Source organism: Mobula birostris, chromosome 2 (assembly GCF_030028105.1).
Source record: "Mobula birostris isolate sMobBir1 chromosome 2, sMobBir1.hap1, whole genome shotgun sequence".
NCBI classification, from domain to species: domain Eukaryota; kingdom Metazoa; phylum Chordata; class Chondrichthyes; order Myliobatiformes; family Myliobatidae; genus Mobula; species Mobula birostris.
The window spans coordinates 169,671,063-169,683,689 of record NC_092371.1 but is presented as its reverse complement, the minus strand read 5'-3'; the positions used below and the strand labels follow the sequence as shown (position 1 = coordinate 169,683,689).

General features: G+C 42.4%; 1 protein-coding gene across 1 annotated transcript in view; it reads left to right on the top strand.

Annotated features, from left to right (window-relative positions):
• LOC140211013 (pecanex-like protein 2) overlaps nt 1–12,627 on the top strand; it is a 270,987-nt gene that overhangs the window by 151,604 nt on the left and 106,756 nt on the right.

Genomic DNA, 12,627 nt, shown 5'->3' with positions numbered 1-12,627 from the left:
TTGCACACCCCTATCAAGTCACCTCATATTCCTTTGCTCCCAAGAGTAAAGCCCTAGCTTGTTCAACCTATCCTCATAAAACATGCTGTCTAATCCAGGAAAAATTCTGGTAAATTTCCTCTACACGCTCTCTAAAGCTTCCACATCCTTCCTATAATGAAGTTACCTGAACTGAACACATAATCAAAATGGGGCCTAACCACGGTTGTAAAGAACTGCAAAATTTTCTTGCGAAATTTATTGTCAGATAAATTGGTAAGTAGACAAATTTCTCATTATGTCAATCCAATGTTTTGAAAAGAAATGCTACTATTTATCTCTTTGCTTTACATAGTGTTTCTATATTAGCAGTAGTCTTAGAAGTGCGATCACTCAAGTCAAGTATGATGTTCTCCTAAGAGTTTGTCTATTGGTGGGTCCTCAGACAGCTGTAGCGGCTGATCCAGAATCCACATATTCTAGTACGGTGTTGGCAAGAATAAATGGTGGCTGTGGTTAATGGTTGATCTTTTGGTTGTTCAATCTCTCCACTTGTTCTCTGCAGCACAGCAGTGGTTATTCTCCTATAGCACAACTTCCTCTTGAACAGCTTTCCTCCAGCTGTATCTTTTGAGTGCAATGTCTTCCCAGTTTTTAGATGTAATCAACACACATCAAAGTTGCTGGTGAATGCAGCAGGCCAGGCAGCATCTCTAGGAAGAGGTATAGTCGGTATTTTGGGCCGAGACCCTTCGTCAGTCCTGACGAGGGGTCTCAGCCTGAAACGTCGATTGTACCTCTTCCTAGAGATGCTGCCTGGCCTGCTGCGTTTACCAGCAACTTTGATGTGTGTTGCTTGAATTTCCAGCATCTGCAGAATTCCTCGTGTTTGCGTTTTAGATGTAATGTTGAATTTCTTCAGGCTGATTCTGATGTTATCTTTGAAGCGTTTCCTTTATAGGTACCTGAAGAGTAATGGTACAAAGACTCAGGGTGATTATTTGGTACCATTAAACCAGCTTTGTAAAATCTCTTTTATTGAATGAGATGCGTTTACAATTCAGCAGGATTAAATATCCATCAGTTGTCTTTCAGTATCTAAGCATCGGGTATTTTACAGAAGCTTTCATCTTCTGCCACTTAGCATGGTCACACTTGGCTAGGTGAAAGTCAGGTGTTGTTGTAGAGTGTTGAGCAAATAGTGAAGCCCACACATGGAATAAATAAATAGCTTCAAGCAGTGTAAGTTCTCCATCCTTTTGAATTAGAAAATCTTGAACTTACCATTAAACCGTGTCTTTTTCAAAGCCTCTTGAAACTGTGATGGTAATCAAAAGGGTATCATAGGTGGTATGAGGCCTATAAATAGGGCAAACGCAAGCAAGCTTTTTCCACTGAGTTTGGTTGAGACTAGAACTAGAGGTCATGGGTTAAAGATGAAAGCTGAAAAGTTTAAGGAGATCAGTCAGAGGATGGTGTGAACGTGGAGCGATGTGCCAGCGGAAGTGGTGGATACAGGTTCAATTTCAACGTCTAAGAGAAATTTGGATAGGTACATGGATGGGAGGAGCATGAGGGTTATGGTCCAGATGCAGGTTGATGGGACTAGGTAGAATAATAGTTCGGCATGTACTAGGTGGGCCAATGGACCTGTTTCTGTTCTGTAGTGTTCTATGACTTGAAAATGCAAAGACATTTTACCGAAGGTGCCACACAATTCAAGAAGCCCTGTCTTGAGGCAACTACTGTATTTCCATTTAACCTACAGCTAATTTAAAGTTAATTTAGTAGTACTTTCATAAGCAGGATTTGTGTGTGAGCCAGAAGACACTTAAGGTTAATGCCTATTCCAGGAACTGGAGCCCATAATACAACTAATCCTTCAAGGCAGTACTGAAGGTTAAGACTTTCAGATAAGATAATAAAGCAAGACCCCATCCTATCATAAATTCCTCACATTTTAAGAAAAGCTGTGTGGTTTACCCCAATATTTCAGAAAAATTCTGCAAAAATTGTGGAGGGCAATGTAGGAGGGAAGAGTTAGATTGATCTTAGAGCAGGTTAAAAGTCGGCATAACATTGTGGGCCAGAAAGCCTGTACTATGCTGTAGTGTCTTATTATGGAGACAAACAGTTGTTATCAATGTCAGGGTCATAAAAGATGGAAATCCCTGAAAAGGAGTGATTGGCAAAGAGGAAGTAAGGAAAACTAACTCCAACACTTCCTCCTGAGCAAATTCTGGAACCTTATTCTTTATTATTTAACACGGACACAATGCTGGAGGATCTCAGTAGGCTAGGCAGCATTTTGTGTGTGTTGCTCGGATTTCCAGTATCTGCAGATTTTCTCTTGCTTGTGATCAGATTGTTACCTATTTATTTATTTTTACTTAGAGACACAGTACGATAACAGGCCCTTCTGGCCCAATGAGCCACCCAATTACACCCAACGTACTAACCATGATATCTTTGGAATCTGTGAGGAAACCGGAGCACCTGGAGGAAGTCCACATGGTCATGGGGAGAACATCCAAACTCCTTAGAGACAGCAGCAGGAATTGAACCTGGGTTGTTGCTGCTGTAAAGCATTACGCTACCACTATGTTTCTGTGCCTCCCAAATTCTTGTCCTGCCTTACACCCATTCATCAGAAACACAAGAACAAGACATGACAACCACCAGGATACAGTCACTGACACTTGCCAGGTTATATAATCTTCCAAACAGCATACTACAAGGATGTCCCATTCATCTGAGCCAAGGCAGGTACCAAAGACCATAAGACACAAGCGCTTAGGAGCAAAATTAGGCCATTTGGCCCATTATGTCTGCTCCACCATTTGATTGCGGCTGGTTTATTTCCCCTCTCAACCCGCTTTTCCTGCCTTCTTCCCATAACCTTTGACACACTTAATAACCAAGACACTATAAACCTTGTTGCATCTTGCTTCAGCTACCTAGGGAAGAGGACATCAGTGCCGGTGTGCCAAGCCCACGCATGGTCCAATGGACATTGTGAGTGATCTTGGATATTTTTGTTGTGATGGCACAATGCTGTTCAACATTAGTAATAGAGAATACTGAGAACCTGATTCACTGGTTCATTGGCGAGGCCAATAGTGGGTAGCTGCGTGACCTCTGTTGTGGTGCGGACCAGGCCCTCATGTTTGTCTTAGGGTCACCTGTTGCGGCTGCCAAGGAAGGAGATGTCAGAGCTGGGTGCCCCTGGATTCCGCTCTGGTTTGGAGGTTGGCCCCTCCCGTCTATCCTGGTGGATTGCGTTTGGCTGTGTGATATGAGGGCTTTTCTTGCAGAAATGGCTCCAGGACAACATTTATGCACCATTGCTCTACAAGCCATGGCACTCAGGGTCTTGGGCTATACTTAATTTTTTTTTTGTAACTGTTTTTCTACGATCATAACTATATGTACTATATGTGCTGTGTGTGACTGTCAGTTCTGTGTTGTGCGCCTTGGCCCCAGAGGAACACTGTTTTATTAGGCTGCATTCATGTATATGGTTGAATGACAATTGAATGTGAACTTGAACCTCAAACCTCCAATGAGTACAGTCCAAAGCAATCAAAGGCTCCTTATCTGTTAACCCTTTCATTCCTGTCATCATTCTCAAAAACGTCTTCTGGACTCCAGTACCAGCACATCCTTCCTTGGATTTAGAGCCTAAAACTACTCACAATACTCCAAATGCGGTCTGACCAAAGTCTTATAAAACCTCTTTATAGGTTTAATTGTTGTTTACTGTACATATCGAAACATATAGTGAAATGCGTCATTTGCGTTAACAACCAACACACCAAGGATGAGCTTGGGGCAGCCCACAAGTGCTGCCACACATTCCAGCACCAAAGTAGCATGCCCACAATGCTCAGTAGAACACAACAAGCAACAAAACAACAACAGCAAATCAAGCCACCATTCCTCCCTCCTACCCACCCACACACTGTCCTCTAACCCCAAGACAGTCTGTATTCAAGTGAACCCAGGTTTGGACGCAGATACGCAGACACTGGGCCTTCGACTACCCAAGTGGACTTGTAAGTGTTCTTCACTCCAATCAATACACACTTTCTGATTCACCTCTGACATATAAGTTGTTGAAAAAGCATTATGGCTTCCTTCTATGCTATTGTAATGTAAGATAAGTTAACTGTACTCATTCAATCCCAATGGACAGACCATTCACCTGACACCAGACTCCCAAGTATGTACTTCATTTTTGTGCTGTCATATTTAATCAAGAATGTTCTGTCCTGCTCTGTGCTAATGTGCTGAGAGTTTTAGCAACTTATTCAGACTCTCTCAAGGGACTGGATAATGATTTCACTGTGACTTCATACATTTGTAAATCCTCCTACCCAAGAAGGAATAGAATTGATTAAAATAAAACAAAGCCAAAAGATAAAATTTGTTCATCTTATCTGCAGATTTTCTCATCCTTGTTTACTGAGGCAGAGGTTTGCCTATCAGGAAAGCCGTAACAAATTAATTTTCTAACTGCATAAGTTGGGAGAATTAATATTATTACAAAATTCTCAGGCTTAGCCATGGCGATGCTTTCACCCATGCACAAGTCCGTAAAGCTAGTACAGAATCCAGGAGAAATATTTTTAATGTGAGTGAAGTGAAAATATAAAACACGAGATTTTACAGATGCTGGAAATCCAGTAACACATGCAGGATGCTGGAGGAATTCAACAGGACTGGAAAGGAAGGGGGAAGAAGCCAAAGTAAGAAGGTGGGGGGAGTGGAGGGAGTACAAGCTAGAAGGTGATAGGTTCATTATAAAGCTTGTTTCTGGAGGCTGCCATTGAAGTGAATTGTGTAAATGCACTACAGCAGGCCCTGGAGATGCTGAAGAATGAGGGAGTAATAAAAAGGTTGAGAAATGTTTTAGATAAAAAGGAGGCTCACATTAATAGCATTGACGATTTAGGATAAATGACCTGTTTTTCTGCAGTAATTTCTATTTTCCTCAAATTACAGGCAGTAAATTACTCTGCACAGACATCATAGAGTGAGCACCCAAAGCGTCCTTTGTTTCTGCATAGTGACTCTGACACACTGAGCCTGTGCATTCTCACAGGGAGCTTGGCATCAGGCAGCAGTCATGCAGCATAAAAACTTTAACCTGATGCTCTGTAGCTAGACCTTACTTCCCTGCTTCTTAGTTCCTCCCCCACCCACCTGGCTTGACCTATCAGCTTCTAGCTTGTACTTCCCCTCCTCCTACCTTCTTATTCTGACTTCTTCCCCCTTTCTTTCCAGTCCTAATGAAGGGCTTTGACCTGAATCATTGACTGTTTATTTATTTCCATGGACGCTCCCTGACCTGCTAAGTTCCTCCAACATCTTATGTGTGTGCTCAGTAGTTATATTGCTCTTCATCCTGTACGGTTATGGTGCTGTTACTAAGACACATAGCATAATGGTTAATGTAACGCTTTACAGCACCAGCTGTAAGATTGGGGTTTAATTCCCACAGCTGTCTATAAGGAGTTCGCATGTTCTTCTTGGGATCACTTGGATTTCCCCTGAGTTTTCCGGTTTCAGTTGTAGGCATGCTAACTTGGTGCCAGAAGGACTATGACATTTACGGGCTGCCCAGCACATCCTCACTGATTTGGTTTGTTGCATATCGGTATATGTTTTGATGTACGTGACAAATATTGCTAATCTTTAAACCAGGCCTGAACCTACTTAGCTTCCGCCTAATACCAAAAGCCCCCTCTCATTCTCAATAAGGTAAATGATTGAAAAAGACTGATTCCAAGAAAGGCAAGAGGAGTTGAACCAGGTTGCAGGGTCCAATGACTTTGAATTTCCAGTAACGAGATCGACAAACACGTGGGATAGTTTTACCACTGCTCGCGTACTAACACCTTAACCCTAACCCATAACCTTAGATGAGATCAGGCATTTTCAGGGTAATCTGGCTGTATCGATGGCCTTTATCAGTGCTGTAAGTTCATTAGATATATGTCAGAAATACATGTGCATATAGGTCTCCTCTGGAAGAAAAGCTGAGAAGGAGCTCTATTCAGTGGGGGATTGATTGTGAACAGGACGGTGCTTGCTCCTGTGCATTCATGGGATAAGTGTTATGTTTGACTCTCCAGCAAATTGAACAAACTGTTATCCATGCAATAAATTAAATGGTGCACAGTGAATACCTTACACCAAGTTCATCTACATGCACTCCATGCTTAACTTTGTGCTGGGTATATTCATAAGACAAATTATCGATTCTACTCTGGTGCAAGTCATTTTCTGCCTCATTAGCAATGAAACCAATTTAGGATTTTTAGATGGGAAAGACGAGTGGGATTTACAGGTTAAGATAGTAAATGAGAAGCACGACAATGGCTATATTTCATTAGAAGTTTGAAGAGATTTGGTATGTCATGAGAGTCTCCTGCAAATTACTACAGATTTACTGTGGAGAGCATTCTAACTAGTTGCTTCACCGCTTGGTACAGAGGGGCAACTGCACAAGATCAACGGGAAAAGGCTGCAGAAGACCATAAGACATAGGAATAGAATTAGGCCATTCAGCTCATCTGCTTCGCTATTTCATCATGGCTGATCCCGGATCCCACTCAACCCCATACATCTGCCTTCTTGCCATAACCTTTGATGTCCTGACCAATCAGGAAGTGATCACCTTCCACCTTAAGTATACGCATGGACTTGGCCTCCACTGAAGTCTGTGGCAGAGCGTTCCACAGACTTACTACTTTCTGGCTAAACAAATTCCTCTTTACCTTTGTTTTAAAAGGTCACTCCTCAGTTTTAAGGCTGTGCCCTCTAGTTCTGGATACCCCCATAGGAAACATCCTCTCCACATCCACCCTGTCTAGTCCTTTCAACATTCGGTAGGTTTCAATAAGAACCCCCTTTCCCACCACCTGCATTCTTCAAAATTCCAATGACTATAGGCCCAAAGTTGCCAAGTGCTCCTCATATGTTAACCCCTGCATTCCCAGAGTCATCCTCGTGAACCTCCACTGGACTCTCTCTAATGACAACACATCTCTTCTGAAATATGGGGCCCAAAACTGTTGACAATACTCCAAGTGCAGCCTGAATAGTGTCTTATAAAATCTCAGCATTATCTAAAATAGCCTTTCCCTGAATAGGCTCAAGCACAAGCTGCTCTAAAAAGCCATCTCGTAGGCATTCAACAAATTCCGTCTCTTGCGATTCGACACCAATCTGATTTCCCCAATCCCCTTGCATATTGAAGTCCCCCATCACAATTGTGACATTACCCTTATTACATACCTTTTCCAGCTACCTTTGCAATCTCAATCCCACCCCCCACCCCCATCTTGGCTACTATTTGGAGGCCTATATATGATTCCCATCATGTTTTTTGTTTACCCTTGCAGTTTCTTAACTCCACCCACAAAGATTAACATTCTCTAACCCTATGTCACTTCTTTCTATTTTTTGTAATTTATTTTTTATTGAGTTTCATCATCAAACAAACATTTCCATAAGATGTATTTCAGATACATATATATATCATATAATCATATTTGTCACAAATCTCCACATAATATTTATCTGAAGTATACTCTTATAGAAAGAAGAGGAAAGAAAGAACAATCGAAAGAAGAAAACTATGTACAGAGTAGGGAGTGACTTTTTTTAACAACATATTCATTGATTGTGAGAATAAAATCAGACCTATGAGATGTTATATAGTTAAACCATTTTTCCAGTATGAATAAAATTGTTCCAACTTATGTTGTTATCTTCTCCATTTTATAAATGTCCATTGTAATTTCCATTCATACATTTAAAGTTGGGCTGTCCTGAGATAACCATTTTTTGGTAAGGTTCTTTTTACCAGCCACCAGCAGTACATTCATTAAATATTTATATTTATCTCTTTTCAACCATTCTTGAGGTATATACCCAAAATATATGGTCTTACTCTCTAAGTGTATTTATCTGTTAGTATATCATTGAAATTTGCAGAATATAACTTTATCGATCTACTCCCTGAACAAATAAGAACCAAGGAAAGTGAATAATAAAAAGAAGGGTAAGGAAGGTGTGGTTCCAAGGCTGGGGTCTCTAGATGACTCTGGGTTGGGCTGGAAGAAAAGTCTAGCCGTGGGGGATAGCCCCTCCTACCTGTGGGTTGAGGGCCCCGCTGCAGTACCTATAAAAGTGAGTTAAAAAAAACACGTCCATTACACAGAAATGATTTCCCTGTGTATTCCTGCCATGTATATATTCTCATTTAGGTGGGAAAAAAATGAATGAATAATTTTTTTTTAAAATTGAGTAATATAAAATCCACATTATAACATGTGTTTCTCGAGATAGGTATATCACTAACTATTTTTGCTTCCGTTTAGTTTATCAGCACTTCTAAAGTTAGCCAAACCTTATGGCTCTTCTGGAGGAGGTGAGGGCTGCCTTCGGAGAACTGACAATCTCTTCCTAAAGTCCTTCTCTCATCCTGTTCCCATCCCCTGCTTTCTAGGTTCTCTTACTATTTCCCAAGCAGATTGGGATAACTGCTCAGCCAGAATTTCCCTTGGTTTGACCACGCTAATGGGCAGTCCTCTGTTCTTCATGTCTGTAGTCGCCTCTTCTACCATCTGATATAGTCGTATCCCTTCTTGATAAAATACCCTCAGTTTAGCAGGGTTCGGGGTTTGGAATTTAATTTTTTCTTGCTTTAATATTGGTTTCAGTTGGGAATATTCCTTCCGTTTCTGTAGGACCGCTGGGGAGTAAACATGATCAAAGTATATTAACTTCCCGTTCCAAAACACCCTCTTCTTACCCCAGGCCCTTCGTAGAATTAATGCCTTGCTCTTGAATCGAAGGAATCTAAGTACAATGGAGAGCAGTTTACCTTCTCTGTCTCCGGGAGGCCGCTGGACAAGCGAACAATGCACCCTTTCAATTTCAATCTCCGTAGTCTGAGGAATCTCCAGCGCTTCCCGCAGCAGCTTGCCTACAAAGTCCATCATCGACAATACCTCCGCTCCTTCAGGAACATTATAAATCCTGATATTTTTCTGTCACGATCTTCTCTCCTGGTCAAGCAATTTACTTTCTTGTTGATTTAATATTTTTATCATCTTACTTAGTATCTGTTCCACGTTTTGCATGCAATCTTCCATCTTCTCAATTCGAGTCTCTGCCACCACTACTTTCTCATTGACGTTGGCAAGCTCTGACTTTATATCTTTGAGTTGCTGCTTTATATCTTTTTGGACTTCCCTTATCTCTTCCAAAATCCCTATCATATTTGCCGCTTCGCCTGCACTAGGCCCAGCGTCAGCCGCGCCACCACACGCACGTGTAAGAGAGCGCGCGTTGTACCTCTCTCTTCCATAGGCTCCGCTGTGGTACTTTTTTTTATCTCGATTCTTTCTCCCCATTCTTACCCCCCTTATCAATTCAGATATTTTCGAAAGATCTTATATTTGTTGGATTAACAGGGCAAAATATGTGTTTTTCCAGAGGAACTGTTAATTTAAGCTGCCATTCTGAACGATGACGTCACTGGATCCCCATGTCACTTCTTCCTAAAGACGTAATTCCATCTCTTATCAACAGAGCTACACCACCGCCTATGTCTTCATTCCTGTCCTTTCGATACAAAGTGTATTCTTTAACATTATGCTCCCAACTATGACCTTCTTTCAGCCGTGTCTCAAGGTTGCCCACAACGTCATACCGACCAATCTGTAACTGTGACACGAGTTGATCCACCTTAGTTCAAATGCTATATGCATTTAAATACAGCACCTTCAGTCCTGCATTCTTTGCCCTGTTGAATTTTGCCTCTGTGGTACAATTTAACTCTTTGTACTGTCTGCATTTGTATCCAATAATCGGCTTGTCCTTCCTTACATTCATATTACACCCATCATCTACTTGTAAACCTACTGGCTCATCCTTAGCTCTATCATACTGGTTCTCTCCCAACAGCTTTAGCAAACCTGCCTGCAAAGTTATTGGTCCCCTGTGGATTCAAGTGCAACCAGCCCCTTTTGCACAGGTACCATCTATCCGAGAAGGGGTCTCAATGATCCAGAAATCTGAATCCCTGCCCCCTGCTCCAATTTTTCAGCCACGCACTTAATTGCCACCTCATTCTATTCCTATCCTCCTCACTGCCACATGGCACAGGTAGCAGTCCCAAGATTACTACCCTCGAGGTTCTACTTCCTTTCTTACTCCCTGTATTCTGTTTTCTGGACCCCTTCCCTTTTTCTATCTATGTCATTGGTACTAATATGTACCACGACTTCTGGCTGCTCACCCTCCCTTTTCAGGATATTGTGGACATGTTCAGAAATATCACGGACCCCGGCACCTAGGAGGCAAACTCCCATCTGCGTTTCTTTCTCGTGTTCACAGAATCGGCTAACCATCCCCCTAACTATAGAGTCCCCTGTTACTGCTGCCAACCTCTTCAGTTCCCTACGCTTGTGAGCCACAGTGCCAGAGGCACAGGTGCTGTTGCTTCTCCCCAGGTAGGTTGTTCCTCCACCTCCCAACAATACTCAAAATGGAGTATTTATTGTTGAGGGGGATGTCCACAGAGGTTCTCTCCACTATCTGATGTTTGCCCTTCCCTCTTTTGACAGTTGCCCACTTACTTGTCTCCCATAGCCTTGGGGTGACTGCCTCCCTGCAGCTCCTGTCTATCACCACCTCACTTTCCCTAATGAGCCAAAGGTCATCAAACTGCAGCTCTAGTTCCTAACACAGTCTCTAAGGGGCTACATCTCGATGTACCTGGTGTAGATGGGGCCATCAGGGAGGCTGGAAGTCTCCTGGAAATCCCACATCTGACACACAGAACACTGGCCTTGCTGACATGCCCCCTATTCTTTCAAGAGTTGATAAGAAAAAGAAACAAGAAGTAAACTTACCTACATAGCTCGTCTCTGCCTGTTCTTGCTGGTTTGTTGAGCCAAAGCGTTACCACTCTAACAATGACTACTCCACTAGACAGTTCCTCTCTTTTATGGAGACTGAGTTTTCCAAGCTCCACTCCAGACCTGCACAGGAACGCTTGTACTACGTCTGCACTGCTGTCCAATCAAAGACTCCCACTGAAAACTGGCTGCTTTTTCAAGCTCTGCTCTGGACCTGTGCAGGAACGCTTCCAATGCATCTACACTGCTGTCCAATCAAGAAGGTTGGAAACTCAGGCAGCTCCATCATGGGCACTCGCCTCCCCAACACAGATAACATCTTCAAAAGGTGATGACTCAAAAGTTGGCATCCAGCAATAAGGACTCCTATTCCCAGGACATGCCCCCTTCTCATTACTGCCATCAAGGAGGTACAGGAAAAGTTTTAGGAACAGCTTCTACCTCTCCGCCACCAGATTTCTGCATAGACAGTGAACCAACCCATGAACATCTCCTCACTAGTTTTGCTCTCCTTCTGTACCACTTATTTAATTTAATTTCTTATATATATCGCAATTATACACATTTATCTGTATTGCACTGTACTGCTGCTGCAAAACATCAAATTTCATGACATATGCTAGGTGTTAAACCTGATGCTAATAAATTCAATATGATACCAATTTTGCATATGTTAAAGCTCTGAAATATGTCATTTTATTCATCAGTAGTGCTTATTTTGCCATTTACTTTTTCATTTTTGATTTACTAATAGCTCTCCCTTCTGTTTTTTAAAGAATGTATACAGTGCCTTGAAAAAGTATTCAGCCCCCAGCCTTATGCAAATGAATATCACAACCAGGAATTTTGATCAATTTAACTGAGAATTTTTATTTGTGAATCATATGCTCCTTTTTTCACAGTAGAGTGAAAAAATAGGGAAAATTGTGACACTCACAGCACACTGGAGGAACTCAGCAGGCTGGGCAGCATCCGTGGAAAAGATCGGTCGACGTTTCGGGCTGGAACCCTTCGTCAGGACTGTAGGAGGAAGGGGCAAAGGCCCTATAAAGAAGGTGGGGGGAGGGTGGGAAGGAGAAGGCTAGTAGGTTCCAGGTGAGGGGAAAGATAAAGGGATGGGGGAAGGGAGGCAGGGAGGTGATAGGCAGGAAAGGTGAAGAAAGAATAGGGGAAAACACAATGGGTAGTAGAAGGAGGCGGGTCCATGAGGGAGGTGGTAGGCAGCTGGGGGAGGGGGCAGAGTGACATAGGGATAGGGGAAGGAATTAGCAGAAGTTGGAGAATTCTATGTTCATACCAAGGGGCTGGAGACTACCTAGAGGGTATATGAGATGTTGCTCCTCCAACCTGAGTTTAGCCCCATCATGGCAGTAGAGGAGGCCATGTATGGACATATCTGAATGGGAGTGGGAAGCAGAGTTAAGTGGGTGGCTACTGGGAGATCCTGTCTGTTTTGGCAGATGGAGCGGAGGTGCTCGATGAGGGAAAATTGTAAAGCATGAAGATGATGCACTCTATTAGATTTATGTCAGACATGCTATTTTAAAAAAAAATCCCTAACATAAAGCCTTTGCAAAGTGTCACCTTGAAGTTACTGTAAAGATGTGGAACAAGGTCTTGTGGTTGGATGACACTAAAGTGAAACTATTTGGCCTCAAAACTAAGTAATACATATGACATAAATCTAATATTGCGTGTCAGCCAGGTAACA